The following is a 16,916-nucleotide window of genomic DNA, read 5'->3' on the forward strand; positions in this document are numbered from 1 at the left end:
ACCACATCACCAACTTACACCATACACAAGTATAAGCTCAAAGTGGATAAAAGACTTAAATGTAAGTCGTGAAACCATAAAAAAAAAACCTAGAAGAAAACATAGACAGCAAAATCTCGTAGTAATATGTTTGCTGATACATCTCCTAGGGCAAGGCCCCCCAAAACTAGAAAATAAACAAATGGGATTACATCAAAATACTAGTATTCATTTTTTTTAAAAAACGTCATATTTAAATAGAACATGCATATAGAAAAGTGCAGAAATCATTACTGTACACTTTGCTAAATTTTCAATGAACACACCTATGTAAACTATTATATAACCCAATATCTCCTACTCACTCATTTCCTTTCCCTAAAGGAACTACTATCCCAAGTGGTCATCCTATCTAATAAAGAGGGAATATGCTAATAGACCATCACACCCTCACAAAGGTGGTAGCGCTCACAGCCAATGAGGGAATATGCTAATTGACTTCCAGGCCCTCAAAGATGGTGGTGCCCAGAGCCACAAGATGGCAATGCCCAGGCCCCTCAGCCCCACTGGGGCGGCAGGCAGGAGGCACAGCCGAACCCACCCCCAAGCCCCTCAGCCTCCCAGCTGCCTAGGGCCAGCCCGAGGTGCAGGCAGTTCTCAGATGGTGGTTGCCCAGCTGCCCATGGCCGCCCTAGGCTCAGGTAACCAGGACTGGCTAAGGCTTGAGCTGCCAGTAGTGGCAGCAGCAGAGGTGTGATGGAGGCATCGTCTTCCCCTGATTGCAGGGTTGCCTCCTGCCCCTGAGGGCTCCCAGACTGTGAGAGGGGGCAGGCCAGCCTGAATTTTCATGCACCAGGCCTCTAGTTGTTTAATAACTTAGTTTTTATAGAACGTTTCAACCTATTGCATTCCTATAGCAAGAGGAAGTCAATCTATTAGGACTATTGAAATTATTACCATCTTTTATCTGGTGGTATGAATGAAGGCATGACACCTATAGCCCAAGGGGATGCTCCATATTACTGACAACAAATGCCATATGCCCAAATCATCACTTAACTTTCATCCCGGAGATTTCAGACTATGAGTATGTGGAAAGGTGATTAACAGAAATTTAGTTATATAGTTGATTTGAGCCCTAGTTCTGTTGGATAGTGAAGATCTCAAAGAGGTATTTAGAGTCAATTTGCTTCCCAGTATGTTTTTGTTGTGTAGAAAACCGTATCAATTTTTCACTTAGGCCACAAACAATTATCCAGTGGTCTACTGTATTTCTCTTTGTGAACAAGGCAAGGCATTTGGAGGATGCAATAATTAATAAGCATGATTTACCCTTGAGGCTCTTTTAATGAAGTAGGGAAAAGGAAGCAGAAACATAAAACTATAATTTAAAGTAGTGTTTTAGGAATAATATAAAAGAGTAAGGGGATGCCCAGATTGTTTTTGACTAGGGAGAATGTGAACACCTATCCCAAGTCAGGAGTGATAAGATAGCATTCTAGGCAAAAGGAATGGCACAACCAAATGTGTTGGGATGGAAAAATACAGTAGGAATGAGGAATGGAGCATAAAATACAAGCAGAGGATGTCTATTAATAGGCTGAAAAGGGCCCTGGGCGCTCATTTAAGGATTTGCAATTTTAATCAAAAAGCAAGAGAGAGATTTTGAGGAGAAGGGATGCATGGCCATCGAACCAGACTCCATACCAGTTTGCAGTTCTCTCCGCCAGTGTAGCATCGCCGTACTGCCCCTGAAGTTGCACTGGTTCTGCCAGCTTTGAGGATGCATTTGTCAAATGCATTTGTCATCGGTGAGATGGTTAACAAGAGTTAAGGTACCATAATCTGAACATCTCAAGGAAAAGTTTAAGATTAAGTTTTGTTAGTACATTACGAATGAGATTATAAATATATTTCTCATCTTGCTACCCCTGTGCTTGTCCCATTATAACATTGTTTTCCTGAATGAGAACAACATGCTACAGAGAAGCACACTGGATGAAGAGTCACATCCTGAGTTTTAAGTCCTAGCTCTGGTACTTACTGTGTGTGACCCTGAGCAAGTCACTTAACCTCTGTGAGCCTGCCATGGGTGGCAGTGGGACTCCAGTTGGAAAGTGGATGTGTAAGTATTATTAACAGTATTGGGGTGCATGTTGCTGGGCTTTCTATTTAGAGATGATATCTCATACCAGCATTGCTGGTGGTGTTTATGGATGCTTCTGGAAAGACTCTGTCTACATTATGTCCACACGTGCTAAGAGGCGGTGAGTTATCATAGACAAGCACTAGGGTGGAAAGCAGACACACTAAATCCCAGCCTACACTCTGCCACTCAATGGTGTAACTCAGATGTAACTACCTGCTTTTGTAAGCTACCCTGCTTCTGTCTTAAGGCACCATAAAAACAAAACAGGACAGCAACAAAACACACTCAACTTCAATTCCAAAAGACTTTACGAGCAATGTAGACCTTTCCTGGAGGATTCTTGAAGATACTATTAGGATGTATTGGACTTTAAACCATGAGACCTCCTAGAAACTATTATTAGGCATCTGTCTCCTCTTCTGTCTCTTTTGTTTTCTGCCCTCAGAGTTTTCCTTCTTGGCCTCTTTGTCATCGCCATCATAATCAATGTTATTATTATTTAGAGAGTTTTCCCTTACGCATTATTCTGATCAACATAAGGAACACAGCTTGTCTCAACAGCAAAGGAATTCTCCCTCCTTAGAAAATGGACGAGGACCATTTAATATGTTGTCCCTGGGTCACTGGCTGTTTGATACCAAGTAAGTCATTTCACCTCTTTAACCCCAAATACCTTTGCTGTGAAGTTGGATCTAGCAATATTTCACCTCACAAGCAAGGATACGATGAGGTAAGGATAAGAAGATGCTCTGTAAATGTTAAAGCACTACACAAATATGCGGAGGCATTCATTTGTAGCCTTGGCAGCTGTTTGCAGAGTTTGTCACTCTGTCAGTTCAGTCTCTTAAGATTCTTAGCAAGTCTGAAATCTTGTTCAGGTAAGATCTACCCTGGTTTTGCCTCTATTATGTTGGAATATGTTTCCCTTATATCCACTTTATTGAGAGTTTTTATCATAAACAAGAGGCCCGACACATGAAAATTCATGCACTGGATGGGAGAGGGGGGTCCTCTCAGGCCAGCCTGTCCCCTCTTACAGTCTGGGAGTCTTCAGGGGCGGTCAGGGGAAGACGACGCCCCCATTACACCTCTGCTGTTGCCACTGCAGGCAGCGCAAGCTTTGGCCAACATTGGTTACCTGAGCCTCAGGCCACCCTGGGTGGCTTGGCAGCTGACATCCAACGCTTGCCTGCACCTCGGGCCTGCCCTGGGTTTGAAGGGACTGGTGCCACCATCTTGTGGCTATGGGCACTTCCATCTTTGTGATGGCATGATGGTCAATTTGCATATTCTCTCTTTATTAGATTGGATGGGTGTTGAATTTTGTCAAATGCTTTTTGTCATCTATTGAGATGATTGTATGATTTTTCTTCTTTTTGTTAATGTGAGATCTACCTTGATTTTTATCATGGCTGAACATAATGTATTGTTTGCTGCTGAGACTTTCCAGTAATTCATAGCCAGGCACTTTGTGTTATTGCATTTACACTTTGAGAGCTCTGTCCCTCGTGGTAACTCTTTGAGGAAGATGATTTTATTGTCTCCGTGGTTGAAGCTGTACCTCAGAGCTATCGATAGGTTTTAGTCCCCTGCTTAAGTGGTCTCAATACACAGCAGCTACTTGGGTGACCCGTCTTCTCTTCTCCCATACAGTCTCATAGAAGTGTGAGCAGTGCTTCTGAATTTGGTCAGTAGGTTATCTTCTATTTACTGTGTAGTGGGACTAAGCATGTAGTGGGACTAAGCATGTAGCGGGACTAAGCATGTAGCCATTAGTGATTGATCCAGGAAGTGAAGAGCAAACCTTGTGGTGCCTGTATCCAAATCTCTCATCCACGCCCTCGCTCTGTCACTCAATGCTGCTTAAATGCCCTATGATTTGACCCAGTTTGGGTGTCTTTTTTGACCAATGAAACAACCTGTGTGTTGCCAGAATAGCAAAACCCCATGCCAGCTGTCAATTCTCATGTTGTCATTAAAAGTCTTCTGAGGGTGACATGAGAGGAGTGAATTGAACTTCAGGCTCACTCCCTGCTCCAGTCACAGCAGAGCTGCTTTCGTCTTTATTGTATATTAACATTTCTTCTGTGGAGCAGGCAAATGCTTGACCTCAGTCATTGTCAGAAGCATCATGGAACAGGGGGAAGCTTGGAGCTTTGGCAGGAGGTTGTTTCCCATGTTAACCTTGGGAGTTTATATTTTTGCTTGGAGTCGGTTTCCTCACTTGTAAAATGAAGCTGTCAGTACTGCCTAATTAGGTTGTTGTGAGGATTAAAGGTAATTTTTAAAAATATATATTTTATTGATTTTTTACAGAGAGGAAGAGAGAGGGATAGAGAGTTAGAAACATCGATGAGAGAGAATCATCGACCAGCTGCCTCTTGCACACCCCCTACTGGGGATTTGCCCACAACCAAGGTACATGCCCTTGCCCAGAATCGAACCCGGGACCCTTCAGTCCCCAAGCCGATGCTTTATCCATTGAGCCAAACCGGTTTTGGCTAAAGGTAATTTTTATAAAATGTCTGACAATCTGTATATAAAAGCCTAAACAACCATTACGATAAAACAACCAGAACAACTGTTCTTTATTCTGTGCACTGACCATCAGGGGGCAGATGCTCAATGCAGGAGCTGCCCCCAGCCAGCAGGCCCCCGATCACTGATGGGTCCTGCTGGCCAACCTCCTGGTCCCTCTCCACAGCTGGCAAGCCCCAGGCTGAGACGGGGAACCGGGTGGTTGTGGCAGACACAGCCCCTTTCCCAGGGGGCAAGGGCTGGATCTCTCCTCAGGGCCAGCGGCCAACCTCTCGGGTCCCTCCCCGGCTAGCAGGCCCCAATTGCTTGAGCCTGGAGTCTGGTGCCCATCAGTCAGCTGAGCAGCGCCACTGTGGGAGTTCATTGACCACCTGGGGTCAGCTCCTGCATTGAGCTTCTGCCCCCTGGTGGTCAGCATGTGTCATAGTGACCAGTTGATCATTTTACAAGTTACTTAGGCTTTTATGTAGGTAGTCCCAGATCCATTGTTGTAAGAGTTGTCCATTGAATCTGGAGTTGAAAGAGATGTAGTCGTTAATTTGTGTAAAGTTTTAGAACTATCCTGACACTTTGCAGGAATGTCTTCAGGGGTGACATGAGCAGAGGGAGGTAGACTTAAGGCACAGATGCTCTTCCCTGTATTCTAGATTGACATTTCATCTAAGATTTCATTTGAACTTTTTCTGATTGAATACAAAAACGTTTTAAATTTTTATTCTAGCTTTCTACCACCCAGTGCAGGGTATACTTTACAACATGACTGACAACGACTTATGAGAATGTGTTCTGGTATCAGCATTCTAAGTTCTAAGCCTTCATGTGTTTTAAAGCCTTGGTAAATCCTCTTAGGGAAGCAAACTTTGCTTAGCCTGTCAGAGTTCAGGGCAGTTAATTAATATTTATGAAATCATAGAGCAGAAAGGATCTTAGAAGAGATGCAGAGACGGGGAAAGAGTGCTGATAACAAGAAGTAGTTTTTCACTCTGTGTTCAGGACACAGATCCTGAAGCCAAACAGCTGAATCCCACTCTGTGATCTAGGGCAAGCTGCTTAACCTCTCTGTGCTTCCGTTTTCTCATCAATAATATGAGATAATAACAATACCTCACAGGGTTATTAGCAGAATCAAAATAATTATGGAAAATCTCTTAGCACTGTGCCTAGTATGTTGTAAATGATCCATTTAACTACTACTATTGGTAGTAGTATGACTATCATTATTTATCGATTTCCACTTCGGTATCATCTCATTTAAGACTCAAATGAAGAAATGCAGATGCTATAAGATAATTTGCCCAAAGTCAACACAGCTGGCTCTATAAATCATTTCACTCACCTCCCTCCTTTTATAAATAAGACTTGGGTAGATGAATTAATTTATTAAGGGCCACCCTGCTGGTCAGTGACAACATCAGTTTATTAGGCTTCGCCCAGGATTGTTTCTCTTTAGAGGGTGTAGTAGAGATCTTGATCTGATATCTTCATTAAAAAAAAAAAATCTCTATGGCAAAGATGATGTCAGCAGTCCAAAAGCATTATTTTGGTTGGAAATTGTCAAGCTTTATAGAAGCATATGGGCTAGGATCTTACTGATCATGGGGAGCAGATAACTTATAATCCTCATTATAGTCAAATGCCATATTTTTTAAGATGACAAAGATAAGATCAAATATTGTGACGTAACTTATGATTTCTATATGCTATGAAAAAAAGCATATGCAGACCAAAGTAATAAGACCCTGGGAAGTTACCAGTGCTAACGTGGTCCATACCTTCATCCTCAGTTGTGAAATATGTTCTAAGTCCACCATCTCTTTCTCTGGTAAGAATGAAATCATTTTTATTTCTCAGTTCAACTTGGCAAGCATGCCTCTGGCTGTATGTATTCTATAATGTAATAGAGGTTACATTGCCCGCATTAGTCTTATATATATATGATATATTGATACCCCTTAACTACCTGTACACTTGGATTTTTGTATCAATTGAAAAATGAACATTTATAGTGTTTAATGTCACCAATTGCCCAATAAAAATTTATTTCTACAATGATGTCAGTTTTGTTTAGTAGGATTTATGCAATGATTTGTAGGAATTGTTTTGGATTTTTATTTATTTTATGAAGATTGAGTGGAATGGAAAAAAATAAAACTGGCGATACAAGTGGTGTTAAGAGCTAATATTTACTGTTCACTTTCTACATGTTAAGACAATTTATTAACCCCTGTATTTAATAGGTCTTTGTTATTTAAATAGGTCTCATGGTCATTATATAGTAGAGTGGCAGAGCTTAAAACCAAAAACCACGGGATTTCTGGTCAGAAACAGTGAACTTAAGCTAATTAGCTACTAGGTCCAATTGTGAAGGAGCATGTTATATCCAAATATAACGTGCTGATTTCTTTTTTTCTCAGTTACAATTGGGAATTAATTTTTTTTTACTATATACAGCTATTCCCTCCACTCCAACCATAGTCCTTCCTATGGAGGAATTTTTGCCGTTTCCACTATGCCCAGTAAATGCTTATGGGAGAAAGTATAAAATGGAAACTTCTCATCCAGGCTCTAGGGAGGTACCTAGAAGCCAGTCTTAGATACCTGAGATAAAATACAGCTTACTAACTATTTTAGTCCTCCTTCCTAGGTATGAGCACCTACTGATTGAAATGTCTTTTTTTCTTTTCTTTCTTTTTTTTTTTTTTTTTTTTTTTAGATGCTAAACATTATGCCAACAGTTTAGTTCTCCAGAAAACATAGAAACAATTAGTAGAAAATAAGACAAAATGTACTTCCTCTTTAGACCATTGTGTGGGGATGGGAGGAGAGGGGACCAATAGGTGATAAAGAGAGTCTCAGTGTTACTGCGAACGTTACAATTCCTACAGGAAACTGAGGGTGAAACCTGAGGTGCATGTTAGAACTGAAGCAAAGAGAAGTAGAAAACTACAGGTCACAAAAATGAAATCTTTTCCAATTATAAAGCAAGACAAATTGTAGCGTAACTTACCTTGGCCAGGTAGCTTGGCTGGAGCACAGTCCTGTACACCAGAAGGTTCAATTTCTGGTCAGGGCACATGCCTAGGTTTGGGGTTCGATTCTCTGGTTGGGGCATGAACAAGTAGCAACCAATCAATTTTCTCCTCTCCTCTCTCTCTAGCCCTGTCTCTCCCCCCATCCCTCTCTTACATCCCTTCTATCTAAAATCAGTAAACACATATCCTTGGGTGAATATAAAAAAATATATATTTTATTTTGAGTCAGGAGGCTAGTGAAGAGAATGGCAATAGATGTGGAGCAACAACCAGAGTCTACAGAGTTTCCTGTGTGGTTATAAAGGGAAAAGGCTCCTGTGCCTTGTGGAAGAAAGAAAAGAAATGTGGAAAGCCAGTTAAATTTGGGGGGGAAATCGGTGGTGGGGGATAGGTGACGAAGTAGAGGAAAGTCTTGGTGTGCAGTGAGTTGGCAGTGCCGGGCGGTGGAGGTGTGATGACACCTGGGTTGGGCTACGTGTTGATGAACAGAAGGGCGGGCTTGGCAGTTGTCTGACTGTGGAGACAAGGTGGAAACCTGTCCTCATTTGGGGCTGCCGAGCCGCTTTCCGATCTACTTAAAATCACAGGAACCGTTGTTTTGACTTCATTTAAAAGCATTTTTAGGTCAAAATATTCAAGTACTCAAAAATGGAGGTACTTCGCAAATATCTTCTGGAAGAGTTCTTTATCATGGACTTTCTTAAAATGATGGTTAATCTTTCATTTATATCCATAGTAGGCATCTTTCAAAACATCTATCAACAGACCCTTCAAAGCATTTCTGCAGGAAGACATAATGTAAATCAACCAAGACTATGTAGTATCTCAAACGGATCAGGAAGAGATCAGGTGTATAAAACCAGACACAGAGAGTCCAGCTTGAGGGACATTTGGTGGGTGTGAAGCTGAGGAAGAACACACTTCAAAGAGCCTCACGAAGGAGACAGCCAGTGAGAAGAATGACGTTCGCCAGGGTGAGGCTGAGCCATCGGAGCTTGCTGGTGGGAGAGCCAGATTTTGATGTTATTAAGAGGGACCTAGGACTGCAATTTTTGTTTCAAATGAATGAAATGAAGGTTTGATACAATTGTTTTTATTTCCATTTCCAGAACTGTTATATGTATGATTTTCCAAAGTGAAATCTGTAAATGACAAAGCAGAAAGGTGGCAGCCTGGCATGCAGCTGGCGCTGGAGGAGGGAGGGGCCGGGAGCGGGGACAGTGTAAACTTGCCCATCTGGCCGCACTTCTCTCTCCCCCTGCCTGCGGTAAGAGCCGCCCACCTTCCTCCCAGCGCAGAACTGCTCCTCTGGCTGATTCCACATGAGCCATGTATCCACAGGCGGAGAGCTGGCTGCCGTCCTCCGAGTCTAGCTGCAGTTCTATATCAGGCTTCTTCTCTTCTTTCAGTTGTTAAATCTTTTCCTTGAACTTCAGAGCCTACTGCCTGTTTGGTGTCTCTATTTGGATATAAGCAACTCAGACTCTGTATGTTCAAAAGTGAAGTCATCATCTTACCTGGGCTGTACATCATATTTTATTTCCCGTCTCAATGAATTTTACTACCTCCTTTCATTAGCCCATAACAGAAATCTGGGTCTCTTTCTGGATTTTTGTTCTTCCTTACCCCCCACTTCAGTTAGTTGACAAGACTGTTTGGTACCTTATCCCCAATGCTGCTGCCTGGTTCAAACCATCCTTATCTCTCAACTAAACTCTTCCCTCTGATCTTGCTTCTCCTCCACACCATCACCCCATCCCCCTCATTCTCTACACTGTAGCCAGAATGATCTTTCTGAAATATAACTTTAAGTCTTCCTACTGCCTTCGGGATAAAAATAAAAACTCCTTCCCATGGTAACCACTTTACCTTCTTGATGTGGCACCTGCTTACCTGTTTGTTCATTGTCTCAAGTCAACTTACTCTGAGCTGTTTGCAGTACCCAAGTGGCTTGATCTCCCTTGTCTGTGGTGTTCTTCTCTATGCTTTTTCTTACTGACATCCATTTTCTGCCACCCCCACTCCGCAAATTCTCCTTCAGGCTTTAGCTGTGATGTCACTTTCTCTAGGAAGCCTTCCATGATTTTTCTAAACTACAATAGATTAGGTGTCTTGCTTGTCTATAAAAGCCTATTTTACTTTATTGGGTTTGTCATACTGTACCTCACCTGTCTACTTGTCTACCACCCCCAGAAGACTTAAATGGTCCTGAAGGCAGGTAGTTATAATAATTATTATTTTTTTTAAATATATTTTATTGACTTTTTTTTACAGAGAGGAAGGGAGAGGGATAGAGAACTAGAAACATCGATGAGAGAGAAACATCGACCAGCTGCCTCCTGCACATTCCCTACTGGGGATGTGCCCACAACCAAGGTACATGCCCTTGACCGGAATCGAACCTGGGACCTTTCAGTCTGCAGGCCGAAGCTCTATCCACTGAGCCAAACCGGTTTTGGCATAATTATTATCAGTACAGTTTCTGGCATATAGTAAGGGCACAGTAAATGTCTTAAGTATTTTTTCCCCTCTCTTTTAAAGAAAACTGTGGTAAAATATATATAATATAAAATTTATCATTTTAACCATTTTAAATGTACAATGCAGTAGTATTAAGTACATTCACCCTGTGCAGCCATCACCACTGTCCACTAACATTATACCAAACTGAAACCGCATACCCATTAAACAATGCTCCCGTCCCCTCCCTTCAGTGACCACTCTTCCACTTTTTGTCTCTAGGCACTTGACTATAGGTACCTCATATAAATGGAATTATACAATATTTGAATTTTTGTATCTAGTTTAATCACTTAGTGCAGTGTCTTCAAGGTTCATCCATGTTGTAGCATGTGTCAGAATTTCCTTCCCTTGCAAGGCCCAATAATATTCTATTGTGTGTCTGGAGCACATCTTGTTTATCCATTCATCTGTCCACGGACATCTGGGTTGTTTTCACATTTTGGCTGTTGTGACTAATGCTGCTGTGACTGTGGGTGTACAAATATCTGGTTGAGTCCCTGCTTTCAGTTCTTTTGGGTATATACCTAAAAGAGGAATTGCTTCATCTTATGGTAATTCTGTGTTTAATTTTTTGAGGAAATATCATACTGATTTTCATAGCAGCACAAGGGTATCAGTTTCTTCACATTCTTGCAAACACTTATTTTCTGTTGTTGTTGGGTTGTTTTGTTTGTGTGTGTGCTTAGCTTTATAATATCCATCCCAATGAGTGTGAAGTGGTATCTCGCTGTGGTTTTGATTTCCATTTCCCTAATGATAAGTCACCTGAGCATTTTTTTTCTTTTGGTTATTGGCCATTTGTATATCTTCTTTGGAGAAATGTCTAGTCAAGTTCTTTATTCATTGCTTAGGTTGTTGTTGTTTTTTGTTGGGTTGTAGGAATTCTTTATATATTCTGAGTATTAAACTCCTATGAGTTGCAAATATTCCTCGCATTCTGTGGATTGCTTTTTCACTCTCTTGGTTGTGTCCTTTTATGCACAAAGGTTTTTAATTTTTATGAAGTCCAAATTTTTCTTTAATTTTTCTTTGTTGCTGCACTTTTGGTGCCAAATGCAAGAAATCGTTCCCAAATCCAATGTCTTGAAACTTTTCCCCTATGATTTTTCTAAGAGTTGAACAGTTTTAGCTTTTACATTTAGGTATTTTATCCACTTCAAGTTAATTTTTGTATGGTATAAGGTAAGAGTCCAACTTCGTTCTTTTGTATTTAGATAACCAGTTTTCCCAGCACCATTTATTGAAAAGACTGCCCGTGCCCCATTGAATGCTTTTGGCACCCGTGTTGAAAATCACTTGGCCAAACGTGCGAGGGTTTGTTTCTAGGCTCCAGTCTGTTCTGGTCGGTGTATCTGTCTTTTGTCAGGTCCACGCTGCTTTGGTCACTGGGTTTGTAGTGACCTTTGATATCGGAAATTGAGTTCTTCAGTTTTGTTCTTTTTAAAGTCTGAGGCAAGTTTTAATACTACTTGCTCCTGACATTTTTTTTTCTTGTGTGCCTTCGCCTAAACGTGTTTTCTTTAACAATTCTACCTAATGTCTTTCTTCCTTCTTTCCTGTTGTAAGCTCATTCAATGCCAATTTTCTTTCTCTCTCCCAGTCTTTTCTCCTTATTTAGATTCATATTTATTTGTATGTGTCCAGGCTACAGCTGGCATTTTAAAGTCTTAGTCTTCCCGGATGACCAAAGGACTCGAGAGCCTTGGTCATCTGTGGTCCCCAACTTTGAGTCTCGTTCAGTCTCTTTCGGAACTCTCTAAGGGTTAAAAGTCACTTCCATTGTCCTTTCGGCACCTTAGCATGGCAGGAAGAAGAAGATAGTAGTGGACTGATGTGCAGGGTGAATTATCTAAGAGATACTGGTGTAGTGAAAAGAGCATTTTACCGGTACTGGAGGCAAGAACTGTGTACCCTGGCTCTGCATCTGTCACTGACTTGCAGATAGAAAACATAGCCTCTCTTATTTAACTTACTGATAAGTTTATTACAGTAAGAATAGTTGGACTATATGGTCTAAGTCCTAAAAAGGTTATTTTTAGTTTTTGCAAGACAATTTCCTCAGAAGGGAGAAGGAGTTTAAGCTGGTTTTAATGGATGAATAGAATTCAGGTAAGAAGGAAAGAGAGACTGCAGGAGATTTAAAACAAGGAAATGAAAGTATATTTAGGAATCAATGAAAATAACAGTGACCAGACTTTTTGTTAAGTGAGGCTGAGTCAGTTGGTTATCCACATACCAAAAGAATTAACCTTGACCTCTATCTCACAGGATATACAAAAATCAATTTTAAATGATTTGAAATCTACATAAGAAAAGTAAAACAATAAAGCTTCTAGAAGAAAACATAGACTATTAGCTTCATGATCGTAGGATAGGCAAAGATTTCTAGAACAAACAAACAAAAGAATGTTTACCAGTTAGAATGGATAATTAAATTGTGCTATATTCACACACAGAATATTACACAGTAATAAAAAATTATCATGCTACACATACAACAAAGATGAATTTCACAGAAATAATGTTGAAAGAAAGAAGACAGACCCTGAAGAGTATACTTATATTCCACTTACATGAAGTTCAAGAACAGGCCAAACTAATCTGTGGTGATGGATGTCAGATAACCATGGCTGGGAGAGTATAGGGTTAGTGGGTATTGACAAGAGAGCCATCTGGAGTGCTGGAAATAAATACATATCTTGATCTGAGTAATTGTTACACAGATATATAAACTAGAGCCTGCTGCATGAAAATTCATGCACTGGATAGGGGCGTCCATTGGCCTGGCCTACTCCTCTCACAGTCCGGGAGCCCTCAGGTGTGGGAGGCGACCCAGCAATCAGGGGAAGGCAACACCTCATCACACTTCTGCTGCTGCCACTGCTGGCAGCTCAAGTCTTAGCTGGCTGCAGTTACCTGAGCCTCGGATGGCCTGGGTGGCTGGGCAGCCACCATCTGAGGCTTGCCTGCACACCTCCCCTCCCCTCTGGCAGGGCTGAAAGGACTGGGGGACTCCAGTGGGGCTGAGGGAACTGGGCACCACTATCTTGTGGCTATGGGCGTCGCCATATTTGTGATGGCGTGCCAGTCAATTTGAATATTCTCTAAGAAGGAAATATTCAAATTGACTGGCACACCATCACAAATATGTATAGACACACACACGTGCACACACAAAATAACAAATAACCAGTCTATGCACTTAAAACCTGTTCACTTGTACTATGTTCTACCTCAGAAAAACAAAATAGAAAATCAAAACAAAAACAGTTCCAGAGTAAACGCTCTTGCAGGGAAGCAATAGAAGAAAATGCTCGAGAAGTGAGGTTGTAAAAAGCCTTGGATGGCAGTGAAATGGGTTCAGTCTATAACTCTGAGAGTTCAGAGGGAGGGAAATGACATAATGGAAGCATATTGTTAGGGAAACAGATCTTTGGAGATGTGCTGGTGGACTGGAGATTGGTCCACAAGTGGGAGACTGTTGCATATGACCTGAATTAGGGTGATGCTGTTTTTTCTTTATTTGTTTTTCACTATTTAATGTCTTTTTTTTTTTCAATTACAGTTTACATTCAATATTTTGTATTAGTTTCAGGTGTACAGCATAGTGGTTAGAGAATCATATACTTTACAAAAGTGTTCCCCTGATGTTTCCAGTATCCACCTGGCACCATACATAGTTATTACAATATTGCTGACTATATATTCCCTATAGTATAGTATACTATACTTACATCCCCATGTCTATTTTGTAACTACCAATTTGTACTTCTTAAACCCTCACCTTTTTACCCACTTCTCTAACCCTTGGCAGCCATCACTGTTCTCTGTTTATGAGTCTGCTTCAATTTTGTTTGTTTATTGTTCTTTGGATTCTACATATAAGTGAAATCATGTGGTATTTGTCTTTCTCTGACTGACTGAGTGGGTGATGCTATTTTAAATGGAAACTCAGAAGAAAGAATTAGTAAGGCTGGTGAATGGTTGGGCAAGGACAGCAAAGACAACAGGGCAAATGTGACTGAGGTCCCATGCTTAGGTGGCTGGAAAAATGTTGGCCCCAACAGCAGAATTAAGAAAGCCCGGAGAAGGAATCAGTTTGGGAAATAAAAACATGTGTAGTTTGTGTGTGTGTGTGTGTGTGTGTGTGTGTGTGTGTGTGTGTGTTTAAAGACTATATATTTTTATTGATTTCAGAGAGGAAGGGAGTGGGAGAAAGAGATAGAAACATCAATGATGAGAGAGAATCATTGATTGGCTACCTTGTAGAGGTCAAGCCCCAACCTAGTCATGTGCGCTGATCGGGAATTGAATCATGACCTCCTGGTTCATAGGTTGACGCTCAACCACTGACCAACACTGGTCAAGCCCAACAAAAACGTGTAGTTTTTAATGCTTTAGTTTTGAAGTGGTATTAGCAGTTGTGGGGCTCAGAAGAACAGTCAGGGCTTTTCGGATAGGAATCTGAATGTCAGCCACGTACAGATTATTTTGAGTAAATGAGAGCCCTGAAAGAAAGGGTATCAGAGAGATTGCAAAAGGCCAACCTTAGAAAAGGAAAAGGTTGTAGGGAAGAGGAGACTGCAGATGTGGACAGAACCAGATCACTCATAGCAAACGAAGATAGAGTGGGGGCGGGGGTGAAGATTAAAGGAGAAGATACAAAAGTAGGCGAGGAAAAGGAAAGATTGCTGGTGTCCTCGAGAGCAGGGGTAAGTGAAGGAACATGGTCTTGGGCAGTGGTCGGCAAACCGCGGCTCACGAGCCACATGCGGCTCTTTGGCCCCTTGAGTGTGGCTCTTCCAGAAAATACCACGGCCTGGGCAAGTCTATTTTGAAGAAGCGGTGTTAGAAGAAGTTTAAGTTTAAAAAATTGGGCTCTCAAAAGAAATTTCAATTGTCGTATTGTTGATATTTGGCTCTGTTGACTAATGAGTTTGCCGACCACTGGTCTTGGGGAAGTCAGGAGAAAATAGGATCTGGAAGCAAAGGCAGAGGACTTAGCCTTGGACAGCTTTACCTGTGAAGAACCCGGGTGTGTATATCAGGTCACAAGAGTTTGTCAGCATCTTCACTGACTTCCTTGCAGTATTGTTTGTCCTCTGAGTAGGACCTGAGGGAGACTCAAAGTTGAAAATGAGTGTGGCTTTGGGAACCATGGAGCCAAATTGGACTAATTTTGGGTTCCAGACATACTCCAGTTCTCTGTGGAAGGATACAAAAGTTTAAAATACCACCCATGACCTCTGGGAATTTATATGGTGCAATTCAAAAATAATTAAAAGCCAAAGCAAATGTGAGTAGGGTGTTTTGAGTCCTGACTATGTCATTTTCTAGCGTGTAATTTAATGATATCTACCTCATACGTTGTTCTGGAGATTAAGTGAACTAACACAACCAAGGTGCTTGGAAAGATGCCTGGAACATAGTAAGTACATGGTAAATGTTAGAGAGGATCATGATAAAGCTTTAGGAGTTCACAAGGGGAAAAATTAGTCAAGGCTGGAGCTGGTGGGAATGCTCTTAGAGGAATGGGGATTCATGGGAGGTAATTCAGGAATAGATAAGAGGAAATGGGTGAAGAAGAAGGAATTCTAATTAGGGGAAACATTGTAAATGAAGTCTTAGATTAGAAAAGCTATTGGTCTTTGCGTGTAACTTGCTCGATGACTCAGATGATTCCTGTGGTGAAGCACTGGAGGTTATGATAGGATAGGAGGAGGGAGAGCTGACATTTGTCATAATGAAAGAAGTGTGAGGTGAGGACTCCGAGCTCTTTGGCTGTGATTCTTATCCTGGCCCCGTGACTTTGGGCAGGCTGTCCGGCCTCTTAGGCCCCCACGCCTCCTAATCTGTGAAATGAAGTGGACGGGATCTGCAGTCCCCGCAGCTGTGAAATGTCATGCCTCCTGTGTGAACACGATGTATATTTGAGTGGAGCAGTGCTCTGTGCACAGCGTGAAGCTGGCAGGTCTGTGTGGGGCCGACTGGTGCCTCTGGCCTCATTCATCCTCATTCGTCCTGTGTGCACGCGGACACGCTTACTGCCTTTGCAGCACTTAGCCATCGCCACCCCTAGGGAGACCCGGGATCTCTGCGGGCGTATTTATAAAAGGAGCCTTGGGTATTTCACTCCCAAACTATTTAGAGTTAACTGTACGACTGTTCTCTTGAGGAGCCCAGCGTTTTATGGATAGTGCCTTAAAGTGGACCCCGAGGGCTGAGTAGGAGCGAAAGAACAATCTCTAGCTTTAAAAAAAAATCTCAAGTTGTCTTTGTGGAGCTCACCAAACTGAAGGAGCAGCAGATGAACTGCTCGTAGCACCCTAAATAAAGCTTTCCTGGTTAGACCCACCGGCCAGGGTCCTTTTGTGCCAGTCACCAAACAATGTACCTTCAGGGAGCCCTTTGTCCCAAGGCATGGACTTATAAACCTGTTTAAACGTAAATGAAAATTGCTTCCAAAGACCATGCTTAGAAGCCATTGGCTCTGTCACGGCGCTCCCTCACTTTCTCTTTTCAGCAGGGAACTGTGGTTTGTCACTCTTCTCTCTCCCCCTTCCTGGTTGGAACCCTCTCGGGCTGCAGCGGGCTTTGCTGCTGCCGTTCTCCCTGCAGGCTGCAGTGCCGCCGCCTCAGAGGAGGCCTCTGCCATGCGTCTCCCTCTGCTTCTCGCTGCTGCGGGGAGGTGCGCG

General features: G+C 42.0%; 1 protein-coding gene across 4 annotated transcripts in view; it reads left to right on the forward strand.

The window, feature by feature from the left end:
* SCN8A (sodium voltage-gated channel alpha subunit 8) overlaps positions 1 to 16,916 on the forward strand; it is a 178,920-nt gene that overhangs the window by 40,066 nt on the left and 121,938 nt on the right. The window lies entirely within an intron of this gene.

This window comes from Pipistrellus kuhlii, unplaced genomic scaffold (genome assembly GCF_014108245.1).
Source record: "Pipistrellus kuhlii isolate mPipKuh1 unplaced genomic scaffold, mPipKuh1.p scaffold_m20_p_3, whole genome shotgun sequence".
In the NCBI taxonomy this organism is placed as follows: Eukaryota; Metazoa; Chordata; class Mammalia; order Chiroptera; family Vespertilionidae; genus Pipistrellus; species Pipistrellus kuhlii.